This window comes from Petaurus breviceps, unplaced genomic scaffold (assembly GCF_028583685.1).
Source record: "Petaurus breviceps papuanus isolate PSGF00001 unplaced genomic scaffold, PetGlider_PUasm1.0 91133, whole genome shotgun sequence".
Taxonomy (NCBI): Eukaryota; Metazoa; Chordata; class Mammalia; order Diprotodontia; family Petauridae; genus Petaurus; species Petaurus breviceps.
This window is the reverse complement of record NW_027187419.1, coordinates 81,539,066-81,560,416: the sequence shown is the minus strand read 5'-3', so window position 1 is coordinate 81,560,416 and position 21,351 is coordinate 81,539,066. Positions and strand designations below refer to the sequence as shown.

At 39.7% G+C, this 21,351-nt stretch overlaps 2 long non-coding RNA genes across 2 annotated transcripts; one reads left to right on the top strand and one right to left on the bottom strand.

Annotated features, from left to right (window-relative positions):
• The first annotated feature begins 391 nt into the window (after nt 1-391).
• LOC138155215 (uncharacterized) lies at nt 392-11,024 on the top strand. Its single transcript, XR_011166777.1, has 4 exons — nt 392-557; nt 803-860; nt 10,229-10,328; nt 10,835-11,024. It is a non-coding gene; the product is annotated as an uncharacterized lncRNA (long non-coding RNA).
• LOC138155213 (uncharacterized) lies at nt 10,154-19,998 on the bottom strand. The gene is made up of 3 exons (XR_011166776.1): nt 19,859-19,998; nt 11,574-11,616; nt 10,154-10,305 (listed from the first exon to the last, which is right to left on the bottom strand). It is a non-coding gene; the product is annotated as an uncharacterized lncRNA (long non-coding RNA).
• Nucleotides 19,999-21,351: the final 1,353 nt, after the last annotated feature.

Genomic DNA, 21,351 nt, shown 5'->3' with positions numbered 1-21,351 from the left:
ACCAGAAAAAAATATCAACCATGGAATAGTTTAATTGTACAATGATAATGACAAAAATACATTTTCAACAGGATGCCATTTGATCCCATTGTTTAGTAAAATGGTTATTGAACAATGGATGAATGATGCACACAAGGTAAGAAACAAGATGGGAAGAAGTGTAAGACAGAGAGAGCCCTTTTATCCTTTGAGCATTCATGCCAGCTACATCCCATACCTGAAATGGACTCCCTCTCCATTTGTGATTTTTGAAATCTTTCTCTTCTTTCAAGGTGCCATCTTTTCAGTCAAGTTTTCTCTGATCACCAGAGCTAAAAGTGCTCTGTTGTTCTTCACATTTCCCTACAGGAGTTTGAACCTCTTCTTTGCCCTTAACAGATTCTATCTAGTGGCACTGTTACTTGTGCACATCGAAGAATCAGAATCACAGAATCTTGGATATGGGAAGCACCTCAAAATCGTCTACTCCACATGTCACCTCAACAAGAAGTTTTTCCCCACAAACATACCTGGGAAGTGGTTGGTCACCTAGCATTTTCTTATCCCTCTTTTCAATTGTAAGTTTGTAGAAGGCAGTAACTGTTGTTGTTTTTTTTTTCATTTCATATTCCAAGGCCTAGCACAACAACTTACACGTAAAAGGTCCTTAATATATGCTTATTAAGTATCATTGCTAACTTATGCAATATTAATAACATTCTAAAGAAAGACAGTTTTGCAAGACATTAGAACTCTGATGAATGCTATGACAAACCATGATTCTAGAGGCCTAGAGATGAGGCATGCTGTTTGTTTTTGACAGGTTGCTGATGGACTCAAAATGAAGCATAAGACACACATTTTTGGACATGGACAATGAGGTAATTTGCTTTGCTATACATCTTTGGTACAAGGGTTTTTCTTTTCTTTTTAGCTCAATAGTCGGGGGGGGAAGGGAATGAGGAAATGAGGAGAGAAAATAAATACTTGTTAATCAAAAAACTTTTAAAAATTTACTTGTTAAATATTGGACCACTTCTTGAGCTGTCACTGATTTGTATCTCTCTGAAACCTATTTTCTTTCCTTACCCCAGTGTCCAATCAATCACTCTAGCCCTCCCTGATTTCCCAGGCTTTGGCTTTACTTATCTCCCTTTAAAATCTCTACTCTTTAGTTAACCACATCAATTTTACATTGTCCTTGACACCTGAACCTCTTGCTTCAGTGTCCTGTTTTAGTTCATCCCTTTTCAGACCCTAAATTTGATCTTCACGACCCTGTAGATGACAATACTGTCCGTGGGGTTTTCTTGGCAAAAATACAGTAGTGGTTTGCCCTTTCTTTCTCCAGATTCAGAAAAACAGAGGTTAAGTGACTTGTCCAGGGTTACACAGTTAGTAGGTGTGTTAGATCACATTTGAACTCAGGTCTTCCTAATTTAGAGTGCAGTTGGCAGAGTGGATAGAGCACTGGGTCTAGCTTCAGGAAGATTCATCTTACTGAATTCAAATCTGGCCTCAGATCCTTACTTTATGTAACCTAGGGCATGTCACTTAAACCTGTTTGCCTCAGTTTCCTCATCTGTAAAGTAAGCTAGAGAAGGAAATGAAAAACCATTCTTATATCTTTGCCAAGAAAACTCCAAAAGGGGTCACAGATAGTTTGACACAACTTCCTGACTCTAGACCCATTGCTATATCTATTGAGCCACCTAGCTGCCTCAAAAAACCCCCCACAAAAACACAAAAAAACCAAACCTAGTTTGCTCCAACTAATTAACTCTATATCACTCCCCATAGCAACTGTTTCAAAATTCTTGTCAAACCACCTGCACCATCATCTGCCTTTCAGCAGAGGACCTCACCTCATACTTGACTGAAAAAAAATGTGGCCATCTGTCCATAACTCCTCCTCTCCAATTCTATATTTCAAATCACCTTAGCACCATCCCCATCCTCTTTTTTTGCTCCAGATTCCAAAGATGAGATGATTAGCCTTTTCCTTGCCAATGATGGCAACCTTCTTACTTGTGTTTGATTCCATCCCCTCTTGTTTCCTCCAGGACCTCGCCTATTTTATGATTCCCTTTTTCTCCCTAATTTTTTCCCTCCCTCTCCCATAGTATTATTTAGAAGTATTATAAAGAATAGTATTATTTACTCTGTCCTTAAACAGAAACAACTTATACCCAGCCTGTAAGGAGCAGAATCACTCACTTTCCTCCTCATACCTTCCTAAGAGATCTGTAGAGTCACGGTACTCATGTTTCTTTGACCAGCTCTACCTCACTCAGATAAAGACATACAAAGCCACAGATTTGTCTGGGTTCCATGTGTACCTCTACAACCACCTATTCCCTGTAGGAGGGACAAATCAAAGGGGTGTCAGAGAGGACTGGCCATTGGCCAAGAAGAGATGGCCACATTATAAACTTTAAAAGGAGTGATTGCGTTGTTATTCTCCCTTCTTCCATTTTCATGAACGTGTGGCTTAGAGCCTGCAGAATTGGTGACTGCTCAAAACTTGCTGCTATAACTCATGTGTTCATCCACATGAGCTAGAATCAAAATCTCTAGGTCCTCAGTGTTGTTCTGCTTTCTATTTCTTTGCCTGAGTCAAGGTGACCAAATATCAATTTTTTTTTTTTGCCTTTTGGAGGGCAATTGGGGTTAAGTAACTTGCCCAAGGTTATACGGCTAGTTTTTTTGCATTAAGTACCTGAGGCCAGTACCGAACTCAGGTCCTCCTGACTCTGGGCCCAGGGCTTTACTCACTGCGACACCTAGCCGCACAACACCAAACATCAATCTTGAGACGAATTCTCCAAGACTTAGCAGAAACCTCATGAGTTTTAGATGTCATAAGCTCCTGCATTCTCATGATAGAAGATGACTGGTACCAGGAGGAGTTTTCTGAAGCTACACTCTCCTTGGAAAAGACCATTGACAGAAGGAGAGATTCAACCCCTGGCCTGGCTTAATAGAAGACATAGACTTTGAGGGAACTGTTCATTCAGTGCTTTGCTGAGGTGAAGGTGAAAAATCAATTTAATAATTCCCCAAAATGTTCCTTATCTTAATGAATCAACATTACAGGAGGAAATAATCAGAATCGTAGGCTGCAGCATAATTTTAAAGCCTTTGTCAATGTGAGATTTTGAGTCTCTTTGTGTTATGGAAGAAAATTTTGTGTGGGGGGAATAAATGGCTGCCCTGTACCTTCTTTTAATTTAAAATTATTCTTAAAAATTCAATTTCATTTTTAGTTCTAAATCCTCTCTTCCCCATACCCATTGAGAAAGCAAGGAAAACCAAGTACATTACAAATATGTGTAGACATGCAAAACAAATTCCTATGTTAGCCTTGTCCAAAAAAGGAAGAAAAAGAAAGAAAGGACATATTCTTCAATCTGCACTATAGTCCATCACTTTATCTGGGGGTAGGTAGCATGTTTCATCAGGAGTTCTCTAGAATTATGGTTAGTCATTGTGTTGATCAGGGTTCCTAAGTCTTTTAGAGTTGATTGTCGGGGTGGCTAGGTACCGAAGTGAATAGAGCACTGGCCCTGGAGTCAGGAGGACCTGAGTTCAGATCCAGTCTAAGACACTTAACACTTACTAGCGATGTGACCTTGAGCAAGTCACTTAACCCCTACTTCCCTGCTTTCCCTCCTTGAAAAAGGGGGAAAAAAAGAGTTGATTATCCTTACAATACTTTTGTTGATGTATAAATTGTTCTCCTGGTTCTGATTACTTCACTCTGTATCAGTTCAGACAAGCCTTCCCAGGTTTTTCTGAAACCAACCTTGTCATCATTTCTTACTGCATAATAGTATTTTACCACATCCATATACCATAATTTGTTCAGTCATTCCCCAGCTGGTGAACATCCCCTTTTTTTTCAATTCTTTGCTACCACAAAGAACTAGTATAAATATTTTTGTTTATATGGGTCCTTTTCCTCTTTCTTTTTTTTTCTTTTTGGAGGGATGGAGGTAGGGCAATTAGAGTTAATTGACTTGTCCAAGGTCACATGGCTAATTTTGTGTTAAGTGTCTGAGGCTGGATTTGAATTCGGGTCCTCCTGACTTCATGGCCAGTGCTCTATTCACTGTACCACCTAGCCATCCCCCTTTTCCTCTTTCTTTGATTTCTTTGGGGGTATAGACTTAGTAGCAGTATTGCTCAATCAAAAGGTATGCACAATTTAACAGCTTTTTAGGCATCCATTCCAAATGGTTTGTCCTATTCCTTTTACACACTGTACACTGAGTATACTTCTACTTCCTTTTAGGGTTACCCTTGTTTTGAGCAATACTTAATGGTTGTGATTTCCTTGAGGGTCTGGGGTGGGGAATATAAAGTCAGAGAATTAGATAAAAACAATCTGATTCTTTTCTTTAGGGACCAGGGTCCTTCAGGACTGAACCTGGTCTAAGTGCATTAGTCCAGAGCTAGGGGGTCCTTTAGGAAAACAAGATGAATAACCCATTCCTTCCTTCCCTCATGTTATGTCTAGATTGATTTTTCTCCTTACTTCTGTTTCTTAGAATCTATAACTCTTCTTTGTGAAGGCTTTCCTGATCTCCAAAGTACTAGTGCCCTCTTTCCCAAACTTTGTTCTCTTTAACTTTTTGTTTATATTAGTTCACTTTATATTGTATGTTCTTATATGTGTGTTTTTGTGTGTCCTCTCCCCCCATTAAACTGTATCATCTTTGCATGTAGGGACTGTTTCAATCTTTGTGTTTTTATCCTCAACACATAACCCAGTGCCTGGCACATAGAAGTAGGGGCTTAATAAAAGTTTGTTAAATGATTGAAGAAAGAAGCCTTTCCTGATCTTCTAGTTATTAGTGATTTTTTTCCCAAGCACTGATTTATTTTACATCACTTAATTGCATGTTGTATTCCTCTAGTAGTGTAAAAAGGTCCTTGAGCACAAGGATGGTTTCAATTTTGTATTTCTATCTCTAGTACCCAATGTAATGCCTGACATAGCAGGTATTTAATAAATTCTCATTAATTGTTTAATTAATTACAGTGTACTGAAGCAGCTTCTTATCAATGAAAAGTCAGTCCACCTATAGCAGGAAAGAACATGTCATTAAAGGCAGTGGCTGTCCTTTGTGTCCATAAGAACTTTAGCAATACTGGTGGGTTTAGTCAGCAGGGAACCAGCTAGCCATTAGAGGTCAAGGGAAGTAAAAATGTTAGTTCTCTGCCACTGAATGTAGGCAGGATTACCACTGAATTTCCCAGGGTATTTTTTGTTTGTTTTTTTGAAAATGCAGAGAATGTACCTTGGGGAAGGTTAATACTTAAAACATCAATCAATCAGCAAGCATTTATTAAGAGCTTTACTGTACATCAGTCACTATGCTAAGCCCTAGGGAAATTAAGGAAAATCGGAAAAAATAGTCTCTGACCTCAAGGAGCTTACATTTGAATGGGAGAGACAACATGTAAATAAAGAGATACACACAAACATGGGTAGAGAGTAGATGGAAATTAATTTTGCAGCAAAAGATATTAGCAGCTGGGGGACCAAGAACAGCCTCCTGTTGAAGGTGATATTTGAGCTGGATCTTGAAGAAAGCCAGAGATTCTAAGAGGTGAAGGTGAGGAGGAAGAACATTCCCCACATGGGGGATGGGAATCAGAGGAACAGCAAGGGACCAGAATGAATCGAGGCAAGTATTGTGTATGAAAACTAGAAAGGTGGGAAAGGGGCCAAGTTGTGAAGGGGTAGCAAGGAACACCTGGAGTTTATGGAAAGGGCGGGGAAGGGTGACATAATCATGCTGATACTTTAGCAAAATCACTTTGGCAGCTGAATTGGAGGATGAATTGTCGAAGGTGGAGATCTGAGGTGGGAGGCCCATTAGAAAGCTATTGTATGTTCAGCTAAGAAATATTGAGGGCATGATCTAAAGTGCTGAGTATGTGAATGAAGAGAAGGGAATATATATATATATATATATATATGTATGTATGTATATATATATATATACTTAGATACAACATTTGGCATTTGTTAGGATGTTAGGCTGTAAAGAATGAGAGTGATGACTCAGAGATAACCCTGAGATTATCAATCTAGGTGACTTGGAAGATGGTAGCACCCTTGAAAGCAACACGGAAGTTTGGAATAGGGATAGATTTGGGGAAAAGATAATCATTTGTTTTGGACATGTTGAATTTGAGATGCCTATGGGACATCCAGTTCAAAATGTCCAATAGGCAGCTGGGGACATGTGACTAGAGCTCAGGAGAGAGACTAGGGCTGGATATAATCATCAGTATAGAGAAGATAATTGATCCATGAGAACTGGTGAAATGACCAACTGAGAAAGTATAAAGAGAAAGAGAGAAGGGCTCAGGATTGAGCCTTGTGAAAAACCTATGGTTAGTGGCATGGCATAGATGAAGATCCAACAAAGAAAACTGAGAAACAGACATAAAGATAGGAAAATTAAGAGAGAGTAGTAGGGTCATGAAAACTCAGAGAGGATACAGTATATAGGAAGAGAAGGTGATCAACAGCCTCTAAGACCTCAAACAAAGAGGTCAAAAAGGGTAATGATTAAGACAAAGGCCTATAAATTTGGCAATTAAGTGATCACTGGTAATTTGAAGAGATCAGATTTAGATAAATAATGAGGTTAGAAGCCAAATTAAAAAGGATGTAGAAGAGAGTGATCGAATAGGAAGTAGAAGCACTGGATATAGGTGCCAGTTTAACTGAGAAAAGGAAGAGATATACAGGATAATAGCTACACTGGATGGTAGCATCTAATGAGGTTCTTTTTTTTTTTAATGACATGGAGACATGAGTGTGTAAGCAGCTGGAAAGGAACTTACAGATTGGGAGAGACTGAAGGTTAATGAGAGTAGGAATGATAGTGGGGACAAAATGCTGGAGGAGATAAGATAGAAGGCATGAGATCAAGGTTAAATTGGTCAGAAATTAGCAAACCACTTTTTAGCAAGAAAGTGATATTTAGAAAGAAAGTGATAGGTACAGGTTTGAAGAGATAGATCCTGAGCATGGGGAGGAATGGTCTGAATGGTGAGATGTAAGTGGAAATCCTAAGTAGTCAAGGCCAGGTTTATGTCATGGTATTTTGATAGGGATAGGGGACAACATTTAAAGTGGAAAAGACAGGAAAGTGTAAAAAACAAACTCCCCCACTTCCAGGTTTTTCCTAGGTTAGGCATTACTGCCCCGAAGAAGCAATAGCAGTCCTCCAGTTATAAACGACTTCTTTTTCCTTCTCCCATTGATGTGTTCTACTTTTTTTTCCCCAACCTATAGAAGACCTTACCTATTACTGTTGAGGTTGTCACACTCAAAGTATATGATTTTGAATAGTATTACATCTGGGCCTCAGGCAGTGAAATAACGAACTGCTAATCACTTGTATTACCCACATTACAACCCGTGTGTTGTATTAAAAATCATGAGTGTAAAATGAAAATAACACACTTCAATATACAGATCACTCACACAATACTCCTGCAGTTTTACTCAATTGACTAGCTCCAACCATCTTATATTGAATGATGATGATGATGATGGTGATGATAATTTGAAGTGGTTTAAGGGTCAGAAAAGTAAGTCTAAAAATGATATCTCTATGCTCTGCATTTATTCTACATGAATAACTTTCACATCAAATTTGCTCAATTTACAAATCAAAAATAGATTTTTTTTTTCTGTCAGCACAGCAAGATCAGGCTGGTATCGGAAAATCAAGCACAGCTTGTATATCATCATTCACCGTAAAGGCTCGGAAATCAGAACTGAGCTGCCAATTTTGTTGATGATGCATGAGACAAAATAGAGTACAGCTGGCTCTTCTGTTCCTATACTAGTTCTGCAGTACTGACATTAGTAAGAAATCTGTTTGTTTTTTGTTTCAGGAAATTAAATAGCTATGACTAAAAAGAAGCAGAGGGAACAGATATATCTATGTAATAAACAGGTGCCCTCTCCCCCTTCCCCCCATTAATTTTGGTGACTGTAATCCCATTTTAATTTCATCATTTACAAGGTCCCTGGAGAAAAGAGCATGAAACTTCTTTTAAAAGACCATCCAAGAAAGTCTCTTAGTGACAAGAAATTATTATGATAATAATATAATCAAATATTCCTCATGATTTAAATTCTCAATGCGCAGTATGACAATGTAGCTTTCACATTCAAAGAAGAGGTATTGGAAAATTTTACCTTATACTTAATAAGGAGACTTAACTGGTTTTTAAATTTCTCTTTTAAAGTATACATTCCAAACTCCAGGGCCTTGATTATTTGAGCTGGTAGGCTATGCTGACTAAATAAACCAGACAACTGCCTAATCTCTCTTCTACTTTGTATTATGAAGAAATAGCAACAGGCATGGAAAGAAGCCTGCAATTTAATAGTAAATTTCATACTTTTAATCCTTTCTTATTTCAAGATGACTTGACATCATAATTTGAACTGATGGGATGGAGAGTTTGCAAAAGGGCAGCTTTTTGAAAAATGGCCATTGATAATAGTCAATGCCTTTCTGATTATATGATACCTTTCTTCCCCCACCTTTTTCCTGCATTTGACACTGCTGACTGGCTTCTTTCTCTTCTCTGGATTTTTCTGGTGCTACTTCTAATGGTTTTCCTCCTACCTGTCTTACCACTCCTCAGTCATTTTTTCTGGGTTCATTATCCATATCATACTCCCCAAATGTGGGTGTTTGACAAGGCTCTGTACTGGGTCCCCCTTTCTACTCTTTATATCTGTTCTAGCTTATGAGCTTTAGTCATTCATCACCAATTATCGATTATACATTTCAAACTAGATATTCTGGGGGCATCTCAGACTCAACATGTCCAAAACTCATTATCCTCCCTCAAACTCATTCCTCTTCTAAACTTCCTCATTTCTATTGAAGGCAGTGCCACTCTTCTAGTCTCCCAGATTCATAATCTGTGTTATCCTCTATTCCTCACTCTCTCTCCATCCCATATATCTGATCAGCTGCCTCTTGCCATTTATACCTTCACATCTATTGCATCTGATCCCTTGTTTCCATTCCCAGGTGGTTCTGTCCTTTATCACATCTTGTTTAGATTATTGCAATAGCTTCCCTATCAATCTCCCTACCTCAAGTCTCTTCCCACTCCAGTTTATTCTTCCATACTGCTGTCAAAGTGATTTTCCTTAAGTGTAGATCTGATCATATTGTTCTCCTCAATAACCTCAGGTAGCTTCCTATTGCCTCACAAGGATAAAATGTAAACTCTCAAACTTTTAAAGTCCTTCACTAGGACTCAACCTCTCTCTCTGGGTCTCATTGTATTCGTTCATTTAAAAACTTTGACATATGGCTAAACTGGCCTGCTCTTAGTTCCTTGACTCATTCCATTCCATTTTCCACTTTCACTCCCTTTTATTGGCTATCCCCCCAAACCTGGAAAGCACTCCTTCCTCACCTCTGCCTCACAGAAAGCCCTAGACATCCAGGTGGCACAGTAGATAGAACATTTGACCTGGAGTCAGGAAGTTGTGAGTTTAAATCTGGCCTCAGACAATTACTAGCTGTGTAATCTTGGACATGTCACTTAACCTTTGTCCATTTCTTCATCTGCAAAAATGAGGATAATAATAGCACTTACCTACCTAGAGGTAATGAGATAATCGTTTCAGAGATGAGATAATCTTTGTAAAGACCTTTGCAAACTACCACTACTACTACTATTGTTATTATTAAATGCTAGCATTGCTTTTTTTTTCTTTCTAGACTCAGCTTAAGTACTAGCTTCTACTTAAAGCCTTTCCTGATTCCTTTAACCCTTAGCCTTTCTTCCTAACATATATTTAACTTCTTTCATTTATAGTTATTATCTTTATGTCTATTATATATACTTATATGTGTATTTGCTATTTTTCCTATTGGAACATAAGCTTTGTATTTGTATCCCCAGTGCCTAGCAGGTAAGAGGTGCTTTATATATACTTGTTGATTTTTGGACATAATCATATTTCCATGGTGAAAAACTAATGTGAAAAAGAGTCAAATTCAAGTGGTATGATTCCAAATTTTAAATCTATTGGAATTTTGGTGGTTCTGGAATATGTTCATGATTTGGGAACTCATAAGAAATAAAGACTTACGGTAAAACACAGGGGTACTACCACATGAAATCCTTTTATTAGCTTTTATTATTTTAATACTGAATTCTTGTTCTTCTCTCCCAAACTCAGCATGATTATCCTTCATCTAATAATAGAGCTCTGGTTGTAGTTCTGCGATTCACGAGAAATGAAATCTGTTACTCCTGCTGGGATCAAAACACAGTTGTCAGTAAGTGTGGGCAGCTTTGGGTGAAGAGCTTTTCAAATGAAAGGAATGGAAGCTAAATACTGAGCCTGAGCATATTGGAGTGTCATTATGGGTTTAAGAATGATCATTATAACATCAATGATACTTGCGGTAACTTCAGTGAGGAACTGTTCTGTAATATGTTTAGGACAACTTTTAGATCTGAAGGTATAGTCTACGGTGTAACTAACTCATTGATCATGACAGACTAGTAGTATGAAGAAGAAAAGCCATCTGCATCTCATATCAGTAGAGGGTACCACTTTTATTACTTTAGTAATCTGGGCCCAGTCATATCTGGAGCACTAGTGGACTATTTCCTAATACAGATAGGTGTCTTTCTTTTCCCCTAAGTATTTATAGATTTAGTGCATTCGATGTATTTGAAATTAAGATAAAATCTTATTTCATTCAAGCCTTGAAAAAATATTACAACTAATCAATCATTCAATTAATGTTTATTAAATACCTACTATATACTGTGCTAGGTGCTACGGATATGAAGAAAGAAACTATTCCTCTCCTCAAAGAACTTATATTCTATTGGAAGAGGTAACATGTACATATATAACTACATCCAAAATAAATACAAAGTAGTTTTTTTGGGAGGGAGAATGAAATGTTTGTCTGGAGTACAATCAAAAAGGAATACTTTAGAAATAAGATATTTAAAAGGAATAGGAAAATGTTCTTAAAAGTTTTTTTTCAAGAGAAAAGGTGAAATTTTAATAACTAACATATAACTATATGCATAAAACTGAAAATATTTAGTCCTCACAACATGAAATATTCCTGTCATTGGGAAGCTCACCTCTGCTGGTTATGTATTGTATGTGGACAGTCAGAGAATGACACACGATATGCTTATGTATGTATACAAAAGATTAACACCAAGCAAAATTATGAAATAGGTTTTGTCCTTGCTGCTACTTCTTTTTTAAGAAATAATTTCCTCTATCTCTTCCCCCACCTCCGCTCTGCCCCTCCCACCTACCCCGTTAATATTAGATTTGCTACCACTCTATCTTTTTAGTACCTCCCCCAAGAGGCTTTGTCTGGCTGTCCTACTGCCTAAGTATGAAGCCTGTAGTCCCAGGCCCAGGCCCCTCTTGATGTCCCTTCCAGGGCTCTTGAGAACAATCCTGTGTATTCTAGTTAGTGCTTACATAAGCTGCCTCTGGGGTTACCCAGAGTTTGTTATTACTCTGATCTTTACTTCCTACTTACCAATCTGACTGGAACTCTCAAGTCATATTTTTCTGTGTAGGATCTAAGGAAATAGAAGATAACACAGAGATTATGAATAAGGGAGATGAGAAAAGTGATGCTGCCTTCAACAGAAATGGGGGAGATTAGAAAAGAAGTAGATTTGGAGGAAAAGATAATGATTTTTACACATGTTGAGTTTGGGATGCCCCCAGAACATCCAGTTTGAAATGTAAAATAGAAAGCTGATGATACAGGACTAGAGCTCAGAAGACAGGGTAGATATAAAGATCTGTGGGTTATAAGCATGGATAAGAATTATGGAATTAGAAGATATTTGGGGGTAGAAGTCTGCCTGGGTGGAAGGAATATATACATAATCAGAAATCTATCTAAATAACAGCAGAAGTATTTATTCTCCAGCCTTCCTAACTTTATTTCACACAGTTCCCAGTTATGCATTCTATGCTTCAGTCAGACCGAATTACTTGCTGTTCTCCTGCATCATCATCTCACTTGGCCTCCTCCCAGTACTTGCCATCCTCCATGCATGGATATCCTTTACAAATCAGCTTGTGGAAATACTTCCCTTTCTGCAAGGCCCAGCTCAGGTGCTACCAGGTGCTACCTCCTCCAGAAAGATTTTTGATCCCCCATCTAGAAATGATGAATCTTTGTATCCTCAGAAGCTGGACATTTGAAGCACTTAATAAAGGGAATTCTCATGTTGATTAGAAGAGGAAAAATATGCTTCACAAATAAATGCAGGTGCCGTTCTTTCTTCTTAGCTATCTACTGGGAGAGCCACATGAGACATTACTTGCCACAAAGAAACTGCAAAACCAACAGCAAATTCTGTTTTTCATATACATTTCTTTCAACTTTCTAACTATCTACAGAAATGCTGATCCACTGCCTTTTGTTCAAGAAATTCACAAACTAAAGAAAATGTGAACAATCCTATTATCTTATAAACCAGAAAACAAGAAATAAGGAAAAGCTGAAGACTAAAACTCTGAGCACTTGATCCTTTCTTTTGAATGGGATTCTTCAATACTTTGCTGAATTGTAGGGTTTATAAGCCAATACCTATTCGGTCCTTTTGTGGTTCATCGGAAAGACCACTGGATTTGTTCTCAGAGGACCTGCCTTCAGCTCTCAGCTCTGCCACTCACTACCTGTGTGGACTTTGGCAAGTCACTTAGCATCTATAAAATTGTTTCCTAGGTCCTTTTGACTTCAAATTGGAGGTTCTTTCAGTTGGCTCTAAGTTGTTGAAGGCTCTCCTGATGGAGTGCAAGTTCATTTAGGTTTTTTCAAAATTGAAAAGTTTTCAGTAATAGGTCCATGGATTAACACAGGGTATCAGTTATCACAATACCAGCCTAGCTAAATTCAGAGATGCTCATCACTATGAGCCTAGTTACCAGGTGATGAATATTTTGGTTTTGGATTACTATTCATGAAACTAAATACTAAAGAATCTTCTTGTAGATAGAATTCTGAAGGAGTTGGACTAGATGACCTCTCCAAGTCCCAGCTAATTATGAGATTTTATGATTCTGTAATAAAGAGAGGTACTGTGACATATTTTGGTAGAAGTAGAGCAAGCACTATTGAAATCACTGATCCTTGCACTATTGTATTCTTGAAGTAAGAATTAGGTTAGCATTGAAGCAATTCTTTGAAATAAACATTAAGAGGTAGCACAGTGTAATAGAAACAGATTGGTGGTCTAGTAGATTGAGTGCTGGACTTGGGAGTCAGGAAGACTTAGTTCCTGAGTTCAAATTTGACCTCAGCCACTTACGAGCTGTGTAATCCTGGACAAATCACTTAAACCTGTTTGCCTCAGTTTCCTCATCTATAAAATGAACTGGAGAAGATACCACTCCAGTATCTTTGCCAAGAAAACCTCAAAAGGGGTCATGAAGAGTCAGACTGAAAATGAACAACAACAAAACAGTGTAGTGGAAAGAATATTGAACTGAGCATTCTGGCATTTCTCATTGAGGTATGACCATGGATATGCCATTTAATTTCTGAGAGCTTCATTCTCCTCATTTTCAAAATGGAGATAACAATACTAGTTTCACTGATCTCACAGGCTTGTTGGGAAGAAAACACGTGCTGTACAAATATGAGCTATAATTATTCTCTTCCATCTCGCTCTCTTAGCTTTTTCATGCAGAAAGCTATAGGTCCTAACCTGGGTTGTACTTTCCTAAATAACCTTTCTTTTAGAATTCTGAGAATCCTAGGATCTTTTCCTGGTAAGTTTATACATTGGAAGGTTGCTGAGCTTTGTTTATACTATAACTTCAATGATATTTTCCAATATGAATTTTCAATCACCAAAAAAGTACTGTACAGGAGATGGCAAATATTTGTGCTCATTCCTTTGAAGCCTCAACTGGGCTGGCATCACTATCTAAATATAGATCAGGATTAACTGAGTAATAAGTCAAGAGTACACAGCAGTTTCTCTAATAATTCCTTCAATACAGTAACTGTACTGTGGTCTTTTCAAAGGATTTAACCTTAGGTAGAGAGAAACTTCTGAAGGTACTGGAAAATGTCCACATTCTAAAACGTTTACTGTATTTAGAAATTGTAGGATGCCCTAAAATATCAGAGGGAATTTAAAATCATAGATTTCATATATTTACAGGCTCCTATTTCACAATTTCAGCATAATTGCCTTTGCATTTGCTTCAAGGACCCTGTTACTTCATGGTATGTATTTAAGCTGATCTGGAACTAGATTTTTCTTCATTGTGGTAAAAAACTACTTACTTCTGAAGTAGACCTTGGGTTGATTATCTAAATTAATCAGTAGATACATAAACCTAACATTTTAATTTTGAAACAATGAAAAGTAAGGAAAAATGAAACTGTCAATTTGAAAAAGGAGAAATTTGACAAAGAGATACATGAAAGGCTTTTTGGGGAGCAAGTCTTTTTTATATGTGCAAGACATGGAAGAACAGTACTTCAGGAAAATGTAAGGATAGGAAAAATACTTCAAAAGAAATTAAGAAGAAGAAATGAACTTAACATGAAATGAAATTTTCTATCCATTTACCTTTCTATGACAGCTGGGTGGAAGAGTAAATGGAACAGAGGACCTATAATCAAGAGGAGCTGAGTTCAGGTTCTATCTCAGACACTTACTAGCTGTGTGACTCTGGGCAAATCATTTAACCTCCATTTGTCTCAATTTGCTTAACTCTAATAATAGTACCTACCTCACAGGGTTGAGGTATGAAGGTATATGAAATGAGATATTTGTAAAGTGCCTAGCATAGAGTAAGCTCTTTAATAAGTGCTTACTTCTTTCTATATTTCTTATTTCTTTTATAGCAAAACTCCTAGAAAAAAGTTTCTTGTACTCACTTCCTCTACTTCCTTTTTTTTTTTTTTTAAAGCAACTGGGGTTAACTTGCTCAAGGTTACATGGCCAGTTATTTTTTGTGTGGGTGCCAAGTATCTGAGGCTGGAACCGGTCCTAGGTCTCTCGACCCTGGGGCCAGCGCTCTTACTCACTGCACCACCTGGCTGTCCCCTCTACTTCCTTTCTTCCCATTAATTTTCATTCCTTAGGAACTTAGCTTCCAACTACTGCATGTTTCAATAGTAAATTAGTAAAAAATTAACTTCATTTGTTTATTTTAGTTATCATCCAACTCGACCATTATGCAGCTTTTGAAGGATGACCACACTCTATATATTCTTCCCTTCTTTGGATTCCTTGGAATTTCTCTTTCCAGGTTGTCCTTCTACCTGTCAGATTGCTCTTTTCAGTTTCTCTGGAACGCCGTTTCCATGTCTCCAACTGCCACCTCCACTTGGATATTCTGTTGGCTACTCAGCATGATGTAGTAAAAATAATGACAGCTTTGGATTGAAGATTCTCAAGTCCGATTCCACCATTTAGTACAATTGTGCCCTTCAGCTTTTTGGGCTTCAGTTTCTTCATCTGTAAAATGGAGGGGTGTGGGTGGGTTGGATGTCATCTAAAATCTTTTCCAGTTCTGAATCTATGATCCATGCTCCTATGATTTCATGTTCAAAATGAAACTATTTATCTACTCCTCAGAACTTGCCTCGAAAGAAGACTTTCTTTCAAGGCTTTCACCATCCTTTCAGTTATCCAGGTTGACAATCTCAAAGTCATCTCTGATTGTTCTCACTGTCTCATCCTCCATATTTGGTCAACTGCCAAGTCATATTGATTCTGTTTCTGTTCCTCTTGTATCCACCCACTTCTCTCCACCCACTGAGCCTCTTTAATAGTTATTTATAACCCCTTATCTGGACTAACCAATAACTTCTTAACTAACTTGTGACTTCTCAATTGGTCTTGTTGCCTCCAATTCAGTCTTGGATAAGAAGCTTCTCTTTCCTCTCCAACATATTCTTGGTTGTTTTGTTTTTGTTTTTTATGGAGTGGGGAAGGCAAGGCAATTGGGGTTAAGTGACTTGCCCAAGGTCACACAGCTAGTAAGTGTGTCCAGTGTATGAGGCCGGATTTAAACTCAGGTCCTCCTGATTCCAGGATCGGTGCTCTATTCACTGCCACAACTAGCTGCCCCTCCAACATATTCTTTACACAACTTCCAAAATAATCTGATTACATGCTAATCATAATACTTCACTGTCCAAAATCTTTTAGTGGCTTCAAATCCCAAGTATTTGGAAATAGACTTATTCCCTCCAAAACACAATTAAAAAGGGGAATTATCTTTCTCAATCATGTAGCTTGCAAAGGCAAAACCCAAAATCTTTTTATAAAGCTTTCCTCATTTTTTAAAAACTTGTCTGGCATGGATGTGACTCTAGTCAAGATATATTATGAAAGATAATAATAATAATAACTAGCATTTACATAGTGCTTCCCATGTGCCAAGTATTATGCTAAGTGCTTAACAAATGTTATCTCTTTTGATCTTCAAAACAGCCTTGGGAGGTAGATGCTATTGTTATCTCTACTTTATAATTGAGGGAATGGAGGCAGAGGTTAAATGACTTGCCCAAGGTCACACAGCTAGTAAATATCTTAGGTAGAATTTGAACTTAACTCTTCCTGTTTTCAGATGCTATCCATTCTGCTACCTACAAACTGCTACAGGAAACTGAATATCAGAACGTTTCCTAATTTTAGGATAAATTTCCTAGTTAGGATAAATTATTCCCAATTTTCTAAATTAGCCTCTAGGATTAAATATGGATTTCTCAGTCTGGCATTTAAGTTCCTCCTACCATGGCAATAACTTGTCTTTCTGGGTTTTTCCATATTGCCTCTCTTCACAAATTCTGCAGTCCATACAAGCTAGATTATTTGCCCTTTCCTAAACCTGTCATTCTATTTCCCATTTCCAAGCTTTTGTACAGCCTATCCCCTATGGATGGAATGTACTTCCTTCTCACCTTTTCCTTTTGGAATCTTTATCTTTCTTCCAGACTCATCTCATGTGCCATTCTCCTCTGTTAAGTTACCACCTATCCTAAAGTTTATCTTAAAAGTTACTTTGTCTTGGTACGTGTTTCCTTCCAACAAAATAAAAACTTGAGAGCAAGAATTCTTTTGTTTTGCCCTTGTATCCCCAGGGGCTAGTACAGTGCCTTGTACAGTCAGTAAGTCATTAAATATTTATTAAGGGCCTACTATGTGCCAGGCATACTGGAGACACAAAGAAAAGGTTTTAAAAAAACAACCATTCATAAACTAGAGAGAAGAGAGGATCAAAGAGAAGAGGATACTAATAATGTCACATTCAATCAATCAGAATTATTAAGTACCTACTATGTGCCAACCACTCAGGCTGCAGAGAAGTCAAGAGGATAAGGACTGAGTAAGAGCCATTAGATCTGGCAGTTATGCCATGAAGAGATTATTTTTCTTGGAAATTTAGCCCCTTGTTACTGAGCAAGTCTAAGACAGAAATATGCTACCAGAAGGGGAATAAAAAAAAAAACCCAGAAGAAAATAACAAAAAAAATAGTTTCATGTAAACAGTGTGACATTCAGGAAAAGCAGATACATGAAAGTTGGGGTCTAATAAGTGTTGAACTTTAAATTGAAATGAAAAAATACTCAGGGTTTAGGGAAGTAAGAGGCTGTGATGAACTTGAAAAAGGAAGCATATTCATTAGCTATTTGAGCTTTTGTGTTTAAGGCAAACGCTTTTTGACCCCAAATTTCTTTCTGTATGATGTTTTCCTGTCTCTAGAGATAGTGTGAGAATTAGGGAAGGATTGGCACTGACTCATCATTGTGAGATACAGATAATCATAAGATTCTAAGGAAAATGACTGGGAGTAACTAATTTTTGGGTGGACAACTATGTCTATTTTCTGGAAAACTCAAGATGTCAAAATGTCTCTATGACCACTTGTCAAGGATGTTTTAAAGTAAAGTCTTGTTTAGGTATCTGTTATACCACATCACTTCTGATGTCTCTTTTCAACTCTGTAGTTCTAAGATTCTACGAATTTATTTATTTATTTTTTTGTAGGGGGACCAAAGAGGGACAGGAAGGAAGGCATGTTCTTTAGCTTACATAGATAATTACTTGAATAACTGTAAAATTAGGTGTCAGATGGGAAGGACTAGTGTGAGAAAGGTGGAACAGAATTTCTGAAGGAACAGCGTCAGGCAATTTTAATCTGGTTGTTACGGACAATAGGGGTGGGGTTTGCAGTGTCCTGAAAAGAATAAGAGACAAGGCTCTATGCTTGGGGGAGTGGGGTATGGGCTATATAGATAGGACCAAACGACATAGAGCTGGGGCCCTCAGGCGTCAACTAGTCCAAGCCACTCCTTTTACAGGTGAAGAAACTGAGGCCCAGAAAAGCTGTAACTTGTTCCGTGTCACTTGGGCAGTACATGGCATATCTGGAATTCAGAACTCAAATCCACTGACTCCAAGCACCACAGTTTTCAGTATTCTCAGGTTTCTTTGTTCTCTTAATACTAACCTAAATCAAGTTACGTAGCCGAAATCAACAAATAAACCTACTGATCTGAAACTGGGATTTAGGCAGTTTTAAGTTTTTGCTACACGGATCCCTTTGTCTGGCTGGGAAAGCCTATGGACTGGATCTCTGAATAACGTTTTTTTTTAAAATTTAATCGAAGGAAATGCCAAATTTCAGTTATTATGTTAGTAAAAATCGCACAGCCCCCCAAATCTACTCACAGATCCCCGATTAAGAACTCATGGATTAAGTAATACCTAGATTCCTTCCCTTCTTCCCCATCCACCCCTCCAGTAGCCCAAAGTAATGACCTTTTTGCACCCCCTCCAACTTCTAAGTGTTTGTGCCCCCTCTGCATTCACAATACACTTTAAATGAAAAAAAAAAAGTCCAGGTTTTTAGTGTGTGCATGTTTTAAACTGGAATTTAATAAACAACCACGCTCAACTCTGAAAAAAAAAATCTGAAATGAGTTGGGCAGAAAACATACGAAGCTTTGTAAAAATAAACTATTTGGGATGGGAACACACTGAAGGCTCCCAAACCGCGTTCCCCTCTCCGGGCCCCTTCCGGTCAGGCCCCTCGAGCTCTCAGGAGAGAGGGCGGGGCTCCTAGTATTTGCGGGGCCCCAGAATGGAATGAAGTCGGGGTGGTTAGTTACTTTCTTACGCGGTTGGGGAGGGGAAGCCCTGGAGCAGAAGGGGAGGAAAGGAGGGGTGGATCGGAGTAGCAAGTTCATTGTTTCCTTTCACCTTCCCCGCCCCGCTCCTCCTCCCCCTCCTGGTCCTCCTCCTCCTCCTCCCCCTCCTCCTCCCCCTCCCCCTCCCCCTCCTCCTCCTCTTCTACTCCCAGGCGTCAATGGGGAGGGAGGAAAAAAAGACTCGGCGCGCGCAGAGCCCCGGCTATTTATAGCCACCGCCGCCGCCGCGCGCACGTCACGGAGCCTCGCGCCGCTGACGGGCCGCTGACGCTTTTGGCTGGCGAGGCCGGAGCCGCTGCAGGGCTGCGCGCTGGGCGGCGGCGGCGGCGGCGGCGGCTACAATGGGGCTTCTGTGTGTATGTGCAGCTGCCGCCGCCGCCTACCGCGGGGACCCGGGGAGGGAAAGTAGGAGGAGCAGCCCCCCTCCCCCGTCTCCCCTTAACCTAAGATCCCCCTCCCCTCCAAAAGTAACGGGCGTGGAAGCGATCGGTCGTGCACGCCTCCTCGCCCACCTCGGCCCCTGCCTTGGCCTTTTTTTGTTTGTTTGTTTCCTTCTGGTTTGTTTTAAAATAAGCCCCCTCTTCTCCCCTAGACCCCTGTCCCACCCCATCCCTCTCGTCATTACCTCCACCTTCCTCTCACTTTCCCCACTCCTTCCTCCGCTCACTCCCCTTGCAGCTAAGGGAGAAGGGGAATCCCGGCCTACTTCCTTTTCCGGATGGGGGCGACCTCTTTGTGCGAACCAGGGAGCGTGACCCGCACATCTGGCGCACATCTGGGGATGCGGCTGCTAGAGGGAGCGCGGCGACGGCGGCGAAGAAGACCGAGCATCGAGGCGGGTGGGAGGCCCTGGCAGGTAAAGTATGGGGGGGGGGGGGGAGGGGGGGGGAAGGGGGGAGGGGCCCGGGGATCCTTAAGGGGGGGGGGGGTCCCCCTTTCCCCCCCCCCCCCCCCCCCCCCCCCCCCCCCCACTCCCCAATTTGAACCCACCACCCGCCACTAGTGCGGAGAAAGAAACTTCTCTTCCGAGACCGAATTGTATCTCCACAGAGGAAAAGATTAATACAATCCTCCTGCGGCTGCTGTCCTCCTTCACCCCCTCCCTCCCCTGGCCACTCCTTCCCCTCCTCCAACTTGGTTCCCCCACCCCCCAGCAAGTGGAGGATGCAGCCGCTTCCCATTCCTTGTTAAGGTTGTCTGAGCCCCCCTGCAGGAGGAGGGGCTTGCGAAGACTTTAGGGACTCTCCTGATTCGGAGACCGACTCTGAACAATCCTGTTGAGTCGGCAGGAGGGGGAGCTTTTTTGGTGCCTGCACACATGGCAGGCAGGCAGGGGACTTGCTGTGCCTTCTAGGAAATTGCAATCGATTTATAAAGCAGTTTCGCTAATTGGGAGTTCAAAATTAAACTTTAATAAAGCGTTTGTCTCGTCTTCTCTAATTGTGAAAGCTTCCATCCGTCCTGGTAGGCAGACTTACATGTCTAGAGTTAATGGCGTTAAGCAAGGTTCTCTCTCTAATCTCCCTCCCACCCCCAGTACAATTCCGTCAGTAGTCTTCTGCACAGCTGGATTTCCGTTGGGTGCAGATGTTGCTAATGGCAGCTTAAGCACGGATGGGCAGATAACATACGGAATGCAACATGTTGCCATATGGTCCCTTTAGCCTTTCACCTCCAAGAGTATCAATCAAATATATTCTAGGAGAAATGTAATGACTCTCTAAGCGGCAAGATGAATTGCTTGGTACGATTTATATCCCTTGACCTGATACTTTATAACAACAGGACTATGGGATCTCAGTTTTTGTAGTGTAAATTGATAAAAAAAAAATATTGTAACATCTATTTAGATCTGAAGATCTTGACAGCTGTCAGATCATTCTGGCTGTGAAATAATGTCCTGGGAACCCCTCTTCCAGCACCACACTCACCAACACCTGGGGAGGATGCAAACTGCACTGAAACTGTTAACTCAGAAACTTCCAGTGAAACCACCAAATACCATGCAGAGGTGTACTTCAAAACATAAACATAGATTTCCAGCAGCTCTGATATAGTTGTACAGAGTAACATACTTAACATTGGGGAGACCAAAGGATAATAAAGGCCCATGAGTTC